We start from the raw sequence: 16536 nt of genomic DNA, 5'->3' as shown, positions 1-16536 counted from the left end.
GGAGAATAAAAGAGGCAAATATTGAACCAGGCAGGTAAAATTAATGTTTGATTTCTGATCTGTGAAAGCATTAAATTGGTATTAGTTAAACTCTATACCATTATCTAAATGGTTGCTTTTGTTTTCCGAATTAAGTCAACCTAGAACACAGTGGTTAAGTAGTAATCTGATATATATCAGTCGCTTATACAATAATCAGGAAAATTCAATTCACAAAGTCAAAATTAGGCAGTTTTGGCTTTTGTCTACTCAAAGCAACCCACTGTGACTCTCTCAAGGGGAAAATTAATCTTACAAATAAATGTAACAGAATTCCCATGCTAAACATTCCTTATCTTCTGATTCTCAGGGCACAGTTCTCATTCAGGTTCACAAACGTAGAATTTTAAAATTTCAACCTTTGACAGAATGTAAAGCATAAATCCATGTATAGAAAACCAAGCAAATCTGATTATTATCTATCTCTCATATATTTGTCAATTAAAGGAAGAGTAGACAAACTGGGAGCATTCATACATATTTTTTCCCATCCAAATTCATATATTCTGAAAGGTTACAAAATAACTTCTTCAGGGCATGTTTTATTGAAACATACATAATACATATCAAATTTTATTTTTCTAGTACTACATTAATTTAAAATGTTAAAATGTCTATTTAGTAATCCTTCTGAAATTTTTCTTACAATAACTAGTTAATAGTAACACAAAGACCAAAAACATTTTATCAAACAAAGGGAAGTCAAATTATTATTGTTACTCATTTATAGTTGTGTTTTTCATTGCATTCTAATTCTTCAGTAATTTATAATTTTATACTGTTATACCTACTCTTTCTCTTGACCAGAATATTGGATTTGTATAAACTTCATTCCCTTAACTTCACAGACAGCAATGTGTTTGCTTTTACAATATTCTGCCTAATATAGCCATACAAAGTGTTGAATCTCCAGGCTCAGTTTTGTGTCTCACAGGTTTATGCTACACTTGCCTCATTGATGAGAAAAATAAAACAAATAAAATGCAGGCTAGCAGCTGGAGCTTGGGGTACTCATTTTCAGTTGAGAGCTGATCCATTCAAGCACATAACTAAAGGTAAGATGGTTCTGCTACAGACAAAACTACTCTGAAGTAATTTCATTTCTAATTATGGGTCCTGATAGAATATATTTGTACCTAATCCATAATGGAATGTAACCTCCTGGGAAATAAAGAAACCAAGATATTAAAATCACATTTTAAATTTAGAAGTTAGGGATAACTCCTGTTTGGAAATGTTTTATAAATATGAAAAAGAGTAATTTGTGAAAAGACAAAAGTCTACAAAAGGAAAGAAACATTTTTCCCAAGATCCTGGCTGGGATAATGGGGTTGTTTATACTGATATACCATGTAGCTGTGTATACGGATATAGAGATATATATCAAAGAAAGAGACATGGACAAAGGCAGAAATTGAGGCCAAGATGGAGAAGTTGAAACTTGTATTCAAAGATATCTGAGCACATTCATATGCTCTGTCCTAAATTCTCCTAGTTAGCTTTCAAATGAAGGTAATTACTTTGAAATCATCATTAAATTTGTCAGGTCACCAAAGTAATGAATTTAAATGCCATGAATTAATAGATTCATTGTTTCAAAACTGTTGAAGTTATTCCATGGAAGAAAAAAATTATACACTTAGGTAAAATAGGCTCAGTCTTTTTATTACTGCATCAGTTTGTGGTGTAACAAACTCATGTTGACTGAATTTATACATAGTTAATATTTTGGATGCCGAATAGAACTACCAATGTTCTAGTAACCTAGAAATTTCCCTAGATTCATAAAACATGCCTCTCTTTTCATGTGCATGTAATATAATCCCAAATAAACCAAATAAGTAGAATTACGAATGCATAAAATTGTCTCTAGTCTAAAACACAAAATGGCTACCTTTTAAACCCAGTTACAGAATCAGAGTGGTTGAAATTAGGTTAGGGAGGGTCTGAATACAGGGTCCTCCATTCAGATACTAGACACAATGTTGGCTCTATTTCTTAAAAAATGAATTTGCAATTTCGCTTCTTATTCAATGGTCTAATCCATGGAGTGCAATCAAAATTTCCTCATATTCACTTAATTCAGGTTCCTGTGTTCTCTAATATGGCATGTAATTGTAGTTATTAGAGAAATATCACCATTACAGAATTTGCCCAGCTGAAAAGTTTGCACATCAGTACCACTTAAAATTTGAAATATCTACTGAATTCATTTGTCAGGGTTTCTAGAATGTATCAATATGCTTGAATCAAAGTGTAATTTAGTGGTGTTCAAATGATTACAAGGGCTGCTTAATGGGGTTGTATCTCTAAAGAAATTTTTTGTTGCCTGATTTGAAAAACTCATTGCATGTGACGTTTCCCGCCCTGTGTCCAAGCGTTCTCGTTGTTCAATTCCCACCTAAGAGTGAGAACATGCAGTGTTTGGTTTTCTGTCCTTGTGACAGTTTGCGGGGCCTGTCATGGGGAGGGATAGCATTAGGAGATATACCTAATGTAAATGACAAGTTAATGGGTGCAGCACACCAACATGGCACATGTATGCATATGTAACAAACCTGTACATTGTGCACATGTACCCTAGAACTTAAAGTTTAATAATAATAATAAAGAAAAACTCATTGCAATATTTCTCAAATTCTTGAGCTTCAAAGAAATATATATTCTTGTGAGAAGTTCAACAAAAAAAAACTCAATGTGGAAATATATTTTTCAAACCCTCTGAACTTATTTTTCTTCTTAGAGAATCAAAATACACACTTGAGTAATAAAGAGTCTGAGGAATCCTGATCAAAAGAAAGCTATTTATATTTGTTAACTTTTGCTTTTCGCAGCATTTCTTAAAAGCATATTTGACTAGAGAGCCAACGCAAGACTTTTAGTATCAAATATTTTCACATGCAACAACCTATTTATCTGAAGAACACTTTGAAAATGCTTGCTTATTGAAACGCACAGTTTTACTGCACACAAGGTAATAACAATTACTTAATTGCAACTCCTTAATGCTTAAATTTAATTTCACATCTTGTAATCTCTGATACAAGTTTGTAACCTGGGTTCATGGGCTGTATGGAGTTAGTAAGCTCTTGAAAACTGTATGTAAAAACATGGGTATATTCATATTTCTCTGGGAGACAGTAAATAGCCTTCATCTGATTATAAAAAGTCCATGACTAAACATTAGGTGTCCTTAATCTGGTAAAGGCTAAACATCTATTTCAAAGGTAAGAATTTTTAAAGTGCATTAATAAATATTTTAAGTGCTTATGAGTGGAAACAAAGGTGGATATAGTCAAGTCCATCCTGAATAGGTGATATTATGAACAGAAAGTAAGTTTCACATCAATCATACATATGCATTGTGGAAAACAGCAGCAATTGCACCTGCTTCTTAGCTTCTGATATCACCTCAGTTTATGCTTCAGAATAACTCTGACATCTTTACTGAATCACTCTTGTTTTCCTCCTGTGACTAATTCTCTTCCACCATGTTACACTGACAAAATATATTTTCTATGTTTATCACGGTAGTGTTCAAGGCATTGCCTTTTTCCAGAATTGAGTTGAGGAGGATGACTCTTGTCAGTTTATAAATTAATTGTTCATGAAGAGGTCAATGAAAAAAAGGTAAGTTTTTATTGTGGTTAAACAAAAAAACTGAATATCTCCAGTGTTTTATTCTTATAAAAATTAATAAAAGTTTAAGTGATTGAAAAGAATAAGATTATAATCTGAAAATGAAAACTAGGATCCCTACAGGGTTCTTATCTTACATACTTTAAAGAAATCCTATTCAAAGAGCAGACAGAAAGTTTTATAACATTTCTTGATTTCTTTTTTATAACTTCCAAGTGCCTTTGGGGGTATAACAATTAAGTTGTTCTGATTGGATTGCAATAAACGGCTATTTTTTTTGGAAATAGGATGACATTCTTTTAAAATTCAACAGAGATATTGGATGCCTACAGGAAATATAGGTAAAAGGCATAGAAGTTAGTTGATGAGGAAAAATGAAACAGAGTGAGAAAATTATGGATAAGAAGAAGTTAAAACTGAAATATTTTGTATTTATTTGACCAGACGAGTGGGAGTTAAAATTGAGTATTGTTAATGTTTAGGAAAAACTGAAACTGTTCACATGATTACTCCCAGCTACTTACAGAAATGATTTTCCTCCTGTAATATGCTAATAGTACTATTATAATAATATATTTTAATTTAATACATGATAATTTTTTATCATGTCTTCATTTTCTTTGGCTAGACTGTAAAAGGAGAAATGTCAGTTAATAGCATTCACTTTTCATTTTATAAAATAAATACACATTTATTGTTTTAAGTATGCAATTATTGTTTTATAGAGGTTGGAAGGAAGTTATTTGTTAAAATCCAGATGAGATGGTTAAGAGGCATGTTTACTTATTTGGTACTTATGTGATTTGAAATTCAAGTTCTTCCCCACCCCGGTCAGAAAGCAGTCAAGTGCCTTTGGGGGTATAACGGTTAAGTTGCTCTGATTGGATTGCAACAAACTGCTATTTTTTTGGAAATAAGATGACATTCTTTTAAAATCTAACAAACATACAAATGGGGAGAGGGATTAAAAATGTTTAGATTAACTGAGCATAGTAGCAAGCACCTGTAGTCCCAGCTACTTGGGAGGCTGAGGTAGGAGAATCACCTAAGCTTGGGAAGTTGAGGCTGCAGTGAGCAGTGATCACTCCACTGCAGTCCAGCCTAGGTGACAAAGTGAGACCCTGTCTCAAAACACCACCACCACCAAAAAGGTTACATGACTACTAAGGAGATTCTAAGTGTTTGTTCTAGAAAGAATGAAAAAAGCCTATCTAGACCCCAAATAATTAAGGCTAGAGTAATAATAAATAAGTACATAGTAAAATATGTGTTTTCCTAAATAAAGTATTTCAGATGCCCAGAACATTAAGATCTTATTACAGCATAGCTTATACACACATGAACACACATACACATACAAACAACAGTTTTGGTTTTTATTTAATCCAAATGTAGTATTTTACCCACTGAAATTCAGATACAGTGACATTCTAAATGTTAAATAACTACGAACTCATGACCCAATAAAAATTGTAAACAATACTCAAAGTTTTTCTACTGAGAATTTGGTGTGCCGTTAATGAGACTCTAATTCTTATTTATTTTGGCAATTCCCTCTTGAAGTTACTGAGACATTTTTAAACACTCAAAGCACATAATACATAACACAACATGTCCATTTATCCTACAATGTCATTAGAACAGAATCTGAGATTGATAAACTTAAGAAAAATTAAGGTTAATTGGGCATTAAGGGATAAATATAGATAGTCTAGTCAAATGAGTCTAGAAATTCTGAGGTTGAGATTGAATTTTAACATACAGTAAGTAAACCTACAAGAGTTTATGTGTACTAATAATGCTTTTCACACTACAAACTCTGGATGTCAAGGCTCAGATTTCAAATGTGAAAGGAACTAGGAAATTGTCAAAAAATAAGAACAAGTATAAATTGATTTATTAGCATTTGCTAATGTTATTTTATAAAATGCAAATATATTTTTCCAATCACAACAAATAAAATACCCTCTACACTAAGTATTTAAAATACATAAAGTAGGCTATTTTAAAACTCTAATTGATTTATTTTAATGCTTTTATCCTTCCTGTTGGGATGAGATTCATGAGTGGACAAAGATATTAGATACCTACAGGAAACTGGAGTATCTGTTATATAGGTAAAAGGCATAGATGTTAGTTGATGAGGAAACATGAAACAGAGAATGAGAAAATTATGGATAAAAAGAAGTTAAAACTGAAATATTTTGTATTTATTTGACCAGATGAGTGGGAGTTAAATTGAGTATTGTTAATGCTCAGGAAAAACTGAAACTGTTCACATGATTACTCCCAGCTACTTACAAAAATGGTTTTCCTCCTGTAATATGCTAATAGCACTATTATAATAATATATTTTAAAAGATGGAAATAAAACAAGCATTAGTTGAAAGCTAAGCCTTCTTGTGTTCTCACAGCTTCACTTTGGAGTAAATCTGGGGAGACATTCTGAAGGAGGTTGTTCCATTCTAAAAGACAGGTAAGGGTCCAGTTTCATTATTCTTCATATGACTAGCCAGTTATCCCAGCACAATTTATTGAATGGGGTGTGTCCCTTCCCTATTGCTTGTTTCTGTTGTCCTTGTCAAAGATTAGATGGTTGTAGGTGTGCAGCTTTATTTCTGAGTTTTGCATGCCATCCCATAGGTCTCTTTCACCATATACAAAAATTTACTCAAGATGTATTAAACATTCAAATATAAGACAAAAAACTATCAATATAAAAATCCTAGAAGGAAACCTAGGCAATACCCTTTTCAACATCAGACTTGGCAAAGAATTTTTGACTAAGTCTCCAAAGGCAATTGCAACAAAAACAAAAATTGACAAGTGGGACCTAATTAAACTAAAGGGCTTCTGCACAGCAAAAGAAACTGCCAACAGAGTAAACAGACAATCTACAAAATGGGAGAAAATACTTGCAAACTATGCATCTGACAAATGTCTAATATCCAGAATCTATAAGGAACTTAAACAATTGAAAAAGTGGAAAACAAGTAACTCCATTAAAAATGGGGCAAAGGACATAAACAGACATTTCTTTAAAGAAGACATACGTGCAGCCAACGAATGTAAGAAAAATGCTCCAGATCACTAAACACCAGAGAAATGCAAACCAAAACCCCAATGAGATACCATCTAACTCTAATCAGAATGGTTATTATTAAAAAGTCAGAAAACATCAGATGCTGGCAAGGTGCAGAGAAAAGGAAATGCTTGTACACTGTTGGTTGGGAATGTAAATTAGTTTAGCCACTGCTGAAAGCAGTTTGGAATAGAGCTACTATTCAACTCAGCAATCCCAATATTGGGCATATACCCAAATGAAAATAGATCATTATACCAAAAAGGCACATGCACTCATGTTTATCACAGCGCTATTCACAATAACAAAGAGATGAAATCAACCTAGGTACCTATTGGTGGTGGACTGAATTTTTAAAAAATCTCGGTACATATATACCATGGAATACTGCACTGTTATAAACAATAAAAACAAAAACATGTCCTTTGCGGCATTGTGGTTGCAGCTGGAAGCCATAATCCTAAGCAAATTAATGCAAGAGCAAAAAACCAAATACTGCATGTTCTCATTTATAAGTGAGAGCTAAACACTGAGCACACGTGGACATACTCATGGGAACAACAGACACTGCAGCTACTAGAGAGGGGAGGGGAGGGGAGCGATGGCATGATTGAAAAACTATTTATTGGGTGCTATGCTCGCCACTTGGGTGATGGGATCTTTACCCCAAACCTCAGCATCATACAATATACTCATATAACAAACTTGCACAGGTACTCCCTCTATCTAGAATAAAAGTTGTAATTTTAATAAATAAATAAAAGTATTAAAAATGGCTAAAGATAGATGGCAAGAAATTTAAATGGAAGTTGAAAGAATCGACTCAAGCTTTCAAATTCAAAAGAACTTTTGTGTACCATAGACATGTTATTCCTCCTGCTGAATGATCGTGTCAAGGTAGCTAATATAAAAGATGTTGTCTTGCTTATTCTATCCACTGTCTGGAAGAAAATTCCAAGACAGATGGCTGAGGCTCATTCTCTTGACTCTTGTATAAACTGTATTAGGGTGGGAGAAATTGTACTAGCCTTCTTTTAAGTTGTTTTCTGGCTATGACAGAGTTGGGTCCACCCAGAGTGGCGAGCGGCAGTACAACTGGGAGTCTGCAAGGGAGCCCCAGTCATCTCTAAGAGAGTGTTTAAATAGGTATGAACAGTCATTATTGGTCCAATCAACATCAACTGAGGAGTATGGTATTATCAGTAAACAAGGGAGATGGTGGACAAAATTAAATAGCTTCCTAGATCCTTCTAAAAAACAATTTCACATTGTGATTTTATTATTATATTCAAAGTATAGCAACTTCCCAGAATATTAGATGCAGCTGGAACAAAATGTTCCTACAGAAACACATTGTAAAGTATAAACAGGCAAAGATCTTTGGTACCCATGTCACTAGGCATTTTTTTTTCTTTCATTTTATAATTATAATTATAATATCCTTTATGTATAAAGAATTCATTACAAATGCTAGATATAATAGGTCACAAATCATACTAAGAACTTAAATTGTTGTATTTAGCTGCGATATCCCTTTGATCTGGAGATAGTGTAACAGAGGAAAATTAATGTGGAGAGTCAGATAGAGTGTGTTCAATTTTGAGATCTGCTATTTCAACGGCATTAAATGGCTGAAAACATTTTGTGTAGATTTAATAGCTAAGCATTTATTATGGGATATTGATTAGTAATAGCAGAAATCATACATTTATTTTCCTGTTGAGACAATTTGAAATAACCACCAGGACTCCACGGCTTGAACTGCATAAAATAACTGACAACTTTCAAGAGATTCATGTACTAAAACACTCTTGTTGTGAATTTTTTCAAGTATCTAAATTATATTTAAAAAATTAGCATCCTGTTTTGTTTCCCCTTGAATTATTCAGAAAATTATGATCATTTATAATTGTCCTTGAGGCCTTATTTATTCTGATTTTACAATTACATACCTATAAAGTTACTCAGTGGGATACAAGAACTAATCTCTTGCCCTTTGCCTAATAAAGAGGATTGGAAAGAGCAGTCATGTTGAATATGTTCAGTAGTCAAAATCAGATGCCTCTCAAGATCGCCACCAATATTCAGAAATAATCGTTTTCTGTTTCACATTCTCCCTGAAACTCATTACGCCTAGGTCAGCAAGGCTATGGGTTTCATTCCCAACACTACCAACCATGGCAATATATGTCTACCTACATGTGGTTATAGTCACAGATTGTTTACTATAACTTAAATAAATAACAAGAAATTATATGAAACTGGGATTTCAAAGGGAAAACATGTTTATGTTTATATTTATATTTATAAAATGTATTTATAGAGTGGCAGCATGAAGTGCACCCTGACCGCCGAGGAACGAGAGCGCAAAGCTAAGAAACTGAGGCTTCTTGAAGAGCTTGAAGACACTTGGCTTCCTTATCTGACTCCCAAAGATGATGAATTCTATCAGCAGTGGCAGCTGAAATATCCTAAACTAATTCTCCGAGAAGCCAGCAGTGTATCTGAGGAGCTCCATAAAGAGGTTCAAGAAGCCTTTCTCACAATGCACAAGCATGGCTGCTTATTTCGGGACCTGGTTAGGATCCAAGGCAAAGATCTGCTCACTCTGGTATCTCGCATCCTCATTGGTAATCCAGGCTGTACCTACAAGTACCTGAACACCAGGCTCTTCACGGTCCCCTGGCCAGTGAAAGGGTCTAATATAAAATACCCCGAGGCTGAAATAGCCGCTGCTTGTGAGACCTTCCTCAAGCTCAATGACTACCTGCAGATAGAAACCATCCAGGCTTTGGAAGAACTTGCTGCCAAAGAGAAGGCTAATGAGGATGCTGTGCCATTGTGTATGTCTGCAGATTTCCCCAGGGTTGGGATGGGGTCATCCTACGACGGACAAGATGAAGTGGACATTAAGAGCAGAGCAGCATACAACGTAACTTTGCTGAATTTCATGGATCCTCAGAAAATGCCATACCTGAAAGAGGAACGTTATTTTGGCATGGGGAAAATGGCAGTGAGCTGGCATCATGATGAAAATCTGGTGGACAGGTCAGCAGTGGCAGTGTACAGTTATAGCTGTGAAGGCCCTGAAGAGGAAAGTGAGGATGACTCTCATTTCGAAAGCAGAGATCCTGATATTTGGCATGTTGGTTTTAAGATCTCATGGGACATAGAGACACCTGGTTTGGCGATACCCCTTCACCAAGGAGACTCCTATTTCATGCTTGATGATCTCAGTGCCACCAACCAACATTGCATTTTGGCTGGTTCACAACCTCGGTTTAGTTTCACCCACCAAGTGGCAGAGAGCTCAACAGGAACCTTGGATTATATTTTACAACGCTGTCAGTTGGCTCTGCAGAATGTCCGTGACAATGTGGACAATGGTGATGTCTCTTTGAAATCCTTTGAGGCTGCAGTTTTGAAACAAGGAGAAGAAATTCATAATGAGGTCGAGTTTGAGTGGCTGAGGCAGTTTTGGTTGCAAGGCAATCGATACAGAAAGTGCACTGACTGGTGGTGTCAACCCATGGCTCAATTGGAAGCACTGTGGAAGAAGATGGAGGGTGTGACAAATACTGTGCTTCATGAAGTTAAAAGAGTGGGGCTCCCCGTGGAACAAAGGAATGAAATCTTGACTGCCATCCTTGCCTCGCTCACTGCACGCCAGAACCTGAGGAGAGAATGGCATGCCAGGTGCCAGTCGCAAATTGCCCAAACTTTACCTGCTGATCAGAACCCAGAATGTCAGCCATACTGGGAAAAGGATGACGTTTCGATGCCTCTGCCATTTGATCTCACAGACATCGTTTCAGAACTCAGAGGTCAGCTTCTGGAAGCAAAACCCTAGAAGGAGCACAAGTCTCAGGCAGAGGAGAAAAAGAGATCGACTTTCTCCTCCAGTGTTGTCATGGGCTTAAGGAAGGGCAACGGAGACTTCTCTTGGCCCCTAGATTGTAGCACCCGGGTCCCAATCCAAAACAGCTAGGAAATGGTGCCCATGAATTTTTAAATGTTTTAAAATGACCCTGTGTTATAGTCTGATTTGGTGTTAAACAGGACCTTCTTCCCCCAAAATTGTTCAGATTTTAAAATGTGAGCCATTCAGCCCCCAAGGTCCAGGGCAGGTGACAGGAACAAGCCCAGCATGTGACAAAGCCTAACCTACTTTCCTCTTTACTAAGCTTTTTCAGAGATTCTGGAGTGGACCCAGCCCTCTGGGGAAAGACAGAACTTAGAGACATCCCAGTTTCTCACCACACCCATAAGTGCTGTCCAATATGGTAGCCACTAGCTAGCTGTGGCTACTTCAATTTAAATTTAGTTCTAATTTTAATATAAAATGCAGCTCTTCAGTTGCCCTGGCCACATTTCAAGTGCTTAATAGCCTCATGTGACTAGTGACTGCTGTATGGACAGTACAGATATGGAACATTTTCATCATCGAAGAAAGTCCTATTGGACAATGCTTCTATAAAAAGTTTGTGAGCAGGAATTCTCATTTCCATTCCTCTGTAGCCTCTATCCCCAAAGGCAAAGAAACTAAAAGAGAAATGACTCACTGAAGATTGGCCTCTTTCCTTTCTCTAAGACAAACCTAAGTAAAAGCCTGAGCTTTGAGTGCTATGCTCAGCGCACAGGAAGGAGATGTTAACAATTAAAATAAAGTTGATATCCTGCCTTTAGGGAGTTTCCCTGGTCTTTTGAAAGAGACACAGCCCTATTTACATTGTTCCGCTGATTTCACCAGCATAGTATTATTTTTTCTGTAAGTCCCTCATTCTTATGTAATAACAGGTGGAACTGAGGTTTGAAGAACCTCAGTGGCCCATCCTGATGACATTGGAGACTCAGAGAGACAAGAGAGAGTAGGGATTAAAACCTGAGCTTTAAGACTCTCACTAGCTTTGTGTCCTTTGGTATGTTAACATGCCTCAGTTTCCTCATCTGAATAATGGGGAATATGAAAGGCACCACTCCCAAGGTGAACATTAAGTGAGATGATTCTAGTTACAGACTTAGAAAAATTTCCAGAACATAGTCAAATATCCAGGAAATTCTAGTACTGTTATGTGTGGGTGAACTGACCTGGATGTAGATGTTTTCATCTCTCTTTCTGACCCCTCCGCCAGTTTTGTCTTGTGATGCCATTAACACATCTCACCCTTTCCGACCTGGCTCCTGCCCACTGATGTCCCAAGAAATCGTGAGAATAGTTAGCCCCCCTTTCCCCAGCCTGTTGCCCTCTCGTGTAGGTGTTCACAGTAGTTGAGAAGTTGAAGAGCTTTTGCCCGTTGAAGGTGCACTGAGAATAAACTCTTTCCTGCCACCAGAATTGCAGTGGTTCACGGCCTGCACTCATTGCCATGCAGTTAATAGACACAGAAATGTCGTGTTAAGCAAAGCGGCCAGGGTCTCATCGTGTTGAGACTCGAGTCTCTCAGACCTTGGATTCATCCCCTGGTGTCTTTGAGCCTTGGTTTCCTCATTGGTAAAAGAGAAGTGAAGCACTGTCTCACAGGGTCATCACAGAGATTAAATGAAATAACGTAGACCAGGAGGGCGTGGCGTTTAAAAGTCACAGATGGGGCACCCTCGGGCCATCCAGCCCAGTGTGTTCTTTAGCCCCTATGATGTTCATTTTTTGTTATATTCCATTAGGTGCCAATATTTAAAAAATGGGAGATTTCACATAAAATTAAAAGGTCTGCATTTTCTTTCTTTCTTTCTTTTTTTTTTTTTTTTTGAGACGGAGTCTTGCTCTGTCACCAGGCTGGAGTGCAGTGGCACGATCTCGGCTCACTGCAACCTCCACCTCCCAGGTTCAAGTGATTCTCCTGACTCAGCCTCGCAAGTGCCTAGGACTATAGGCACGTGCCATCACGCCCAGCTAATTTTTGTATTTTTAGTAGAGACAGGGTTTCACCATGTGGGCCAGGATGGTCTCTATCTCAACCTCGTGATCCACCCACCTCGGCCTCCCAAAGTGCTGGGATTACAGGTGTGAGCCACTGCGCCCAGCCAAGGTCTGCATTTTCTTTAGAACTCAGAACACCCAATAGTCCTAGGCCCCCATCCTCGCATGGCAACAAGCTAAATAGCATCTTCCCACTGCGAGTTGGGGCATGACCCAGCCTATGGTTTGCCATACTCCCTCTTTTTCTCCGTTTTATCATTAATTGTGAACCTGACCTGTATCACCTCTTCATGTTAGCGCTCTCCAAGCCTGCTTGATTGCATCCCTCTAGTCAAAATGCTCTGTGCTCACCCCAATATATGTGTGACTATAGAACTCTATTTGTAGACTGCTTGTACTAATGTCATGTGCATCATAAAATATTCATATCCAATAAAAATATTAAAAGGATGAGATAAGAAACCAAAAAAGGTATTTATAAAATAAGTTTTATAAATACATAGAAATAAAATGCTCACTAAATATCTATGACTGATTTGTTGTTATTGGGGGTGGTATTGAATTTATTAAAACATGGAACTTTGATTCCAAGCCTATCACAAACCTAAATATTATCCATTCTAGATGCATCATTTATTTTATCTTATGAACAGTTCCTTGGTCATCACAGTTGAAAATTTATATTAGAGTTTACATTTAACATCTCAAAACCAGCAATCTTATTTTAAATATTCTGATTATGCAAAAATTATTTCATATCACCCTGCTAGTATTTATAAAATTGAATATCCTACATGATATATTAGAAGAACATTCAACATATTTAAAATAAATAAGTAATTTCAGCTCATTCTGAGAAACTTTATCCATGTTACAAGGAAAAAATGAATTGTACAATTCTATTTGGCTACAGTAACCAAAGAGACCTGAGAAACACACTCACTATGGAATTATTAAATATTTGGTGAGACCTCAGGGAATTCTGTTTTCATAAGAACCTAATAGAGCTTCTAAAATATGGCGAATTGAAAAGTTATTGAGAGTTTGATTCTCGGACCGAGACTTGAAGAAGAAAGGAAATCCAATTTAGCAGGGCATTCCTAAATGGCCAAGAAAAACCATTCTTCCCCAAATCCAGGTTAAACAGAATCAGTGTCGTGTCATGTTACAGCACTAGATAGTTATTAGTGGATGGATACAGCCACAGCTTAGGAAATATTAGTCCCCGCTTACAATGTACTTAACGGCAATCTCTGATTATAGATTTCCAAGGTACATGTGTATTTTCTTTGGGCCAGCTATTCTACTCAGAAGCCCTCAACTAAGTCTCTCAATTTTGGGCATACATTACTTTCCTTGCTCTAGAATCCTTCAGTCTAAACTTCTCAGATAATGGCACGACGCCTTCCATTAATATCACACTCAGTGAAACCAGAACTTCTACTTTAGTCTATAATCTTATAGCTAAAAGATTGACCTCTCCATCATGTGGAAGTTGAAGAGCTTAAGAGATGTCCCTCAGGCATACAGAGTAAGTGGGCATGATGGTTAATTTTATGAGTCAATTCGACTGGACTATGAGGTGCCCAGATATTTTGCATGACTGTGGGAGTGTTTCTGGTTTACACTAACATTTCTACTGGTAGACTGTCCTCATTGTGGGTGCACCTTATCAACTACATTGGAAACCTGAATAAAACAAAAAGGTAGAACAAGGGAGAATTCTCTCTCTATCTCTCTGTCTTCAAGCCAGGACAGCAGTCTTCTGCCTTCTACTTGGACTTGGACTGGAGCTTACACCATCATCTTCCCTGGTTCTCAGTCCTTCAGACTCGGACTAAAACTATACCTTTGGCTCTCCTGAATTTCCAGCTTCCTAACTTCAGATCATGGGACAAGAGCTCTTGATTTTGTCTATCTGAAGAAATTAGACTAACACACTAGGGGAGAGGCAGGAGGAGAGAGACACTCCGGCACACAGTGTTTTGGCACAAATGATTGTCCTTTAGAAAAATAAAAATGTGAACATTCTCTGAGAAAATCCTGCAAATTGGTTAACCACAAAGGTATTTATAACCTTTCTCCCTTACATTCTTCTACAGAGCATGGAATATTAAAATACCCATCTGCTTATAACTGAGATTGGCTTGGGTTCTACCCCTACAGAAGAAGATACAATTAGAGTTTTCAGTAGACAGCTCTGGCTACTATTGCTAGACTATGCATCTTTGGTCCTTTCCCCTTTTCAGCTTTCTTTATACTTGAAAATACAGTACTATGTGCTTCCTTACCCTGAGCATGAGAACTATCCCCTTAGGACAGGGGAGCAGAAAGGTGGAAAGTACATCGGGGCTTGATGACATTATAGAGCCACAACAAAGCATTGTACTTACAAGTCTTGCTGGAAAAAATATATAAATTACTAAGTTATGCCAGCTACTATTAATTAGATTTTCTGTCACTCACAACCAAAAACATTTCTAACTGATACAACTTCTTATAAATGCAGTCATTTCTATAATTTAACACCTAGGACATCTAATTTACTTTCATAACTATTGCTAAAATTATTAATGTCACCAAAAATAAAATATGATTTAGCATACTGAACCTTCGGCAAGGGCATCTAAACCATGTGATAATTTCGCAGAAAAATCAATTTCTGCAATAATCAAATCTATTCAGCAGCCTTAATACGGTTAAGAAACTCAAAGAATAGATCTTGATAGACCAACTGTTGCTTATTGATGTGAAAGTACAAAACAGCTGAACAACACAATAAAAGTATATAATTTAATGGTATCAAGCACTGTTTGTTGATTCATTCAAAGAACACAAGAAGAGTCAGGTACCAATGCAAAAAGACTACCAAATAATAGAATTGTAAATATAGGCCCATTTTACGGAATATAAAAATTATTTGTCAATAAGAGGATCCTACAATCAAAGATATTATGGTAGCTAGACAAAATATTCATGAAGATCAAACCCCAAGCTGTGTCAAACAAAGTAGTCTTTTTAAAAAGTTGGAATTAAAGTAGAATTTTGAGGAAGTATCTAGGGATATGGATATTATTACTTTATTTCTATCTAAGAAGCAATTTGGAAAAAACCTACTTATGAGTTTAGTGTCCTTTGTATTTAGTATCATTTATTTATATGTAATAATAGTCAGTTCTAAAATGCTGAAAGGTATTTCCTCCACACTTTGGTTTAGGAAATGCATTTTTGCTCAAGCAGTCTTTTTGTACAAGGATAATACAAAGGGAAAAATATCATCCACTCTTCAAGGATTCTTCCATTTCCGATTGATGAGAACCAATTAAATAAGATTTTCTTCCACATACACAACAATGTTAGCGTTTTTACTTAGCCAGATGGAGGACTGTTCCTTATTTACCTCCACTGCTAATCTTAAAAGATCTGGTTTTTCTAAGTTCACTCTAATAAGTCCTAGACACAGAAAAGTTAGTTAAAACAAAAATATTTACTTCCATAATAAGTATCCATATTCTGGGATTTATTAGTACAATTCTCTCCATTATGTGTGTGGGAGGAGGGGAGGAAGACTGGGGGCATAAGCATGACAGCTACAAAAACAAACAACAAATTCCTGAACCAGTATCCTTATGAATTCATTTTTTTTAAGATTTACTGGTTTGTGTGGGCAGGGTCAATTTTCCGTCTAAAGAAGACACCTTAGAAATGACTTAGCTTAGGAGATATAATATACCTAATGTAAATGACAAGTTAATGGGTGCAGCACACCAACATGGCACATGTATACATATGTTGTGCACATGTGCCCTAGAACTTAAAGTATAATAATAATAAAAAAAAGAAAATAACAAAGAGATGA

The 16536-nt window shown here is 36.4% G+C and overlaps 1 pseudogene across 1 annotated transcript; it reads left to right on the top strand.

Moving 5' to 3' along the window:
- Positions 1-9088: 9088 nt before the first annotated feature.
- On the top strand, positions 9089-10610 carry LOC111534135 (annotated as a pseudogene). Its single transcript, XR_002729035.2, has one exon. The product of XR_002729035.2 is annotated as an alpha-ketoglutarate-dependent dioxygenase FTO pseudogene (transcript).
- Positions 10611-16536: the final 5926 nt, after the last annotated feature.

This window comes from Piliocolobus tephrosceles, chromosome 5 (genome assembly GCF_002776525.5).
Source record: "Piliocolobus tephrosceles isolate RC106 chromosome 5, ASM277652v3, whole genome shotgun sequence".
Classification (NCBI taxonomy): Eukaryota; Metazoa; Chordata; class Mammalia; order Primates; family Cercopithecidae; genus Piliocolobus; species Piliocolobus tephrosceles.
This window is presented reverse-complemented; position numbering and strand designations above follow the sequence as displayed.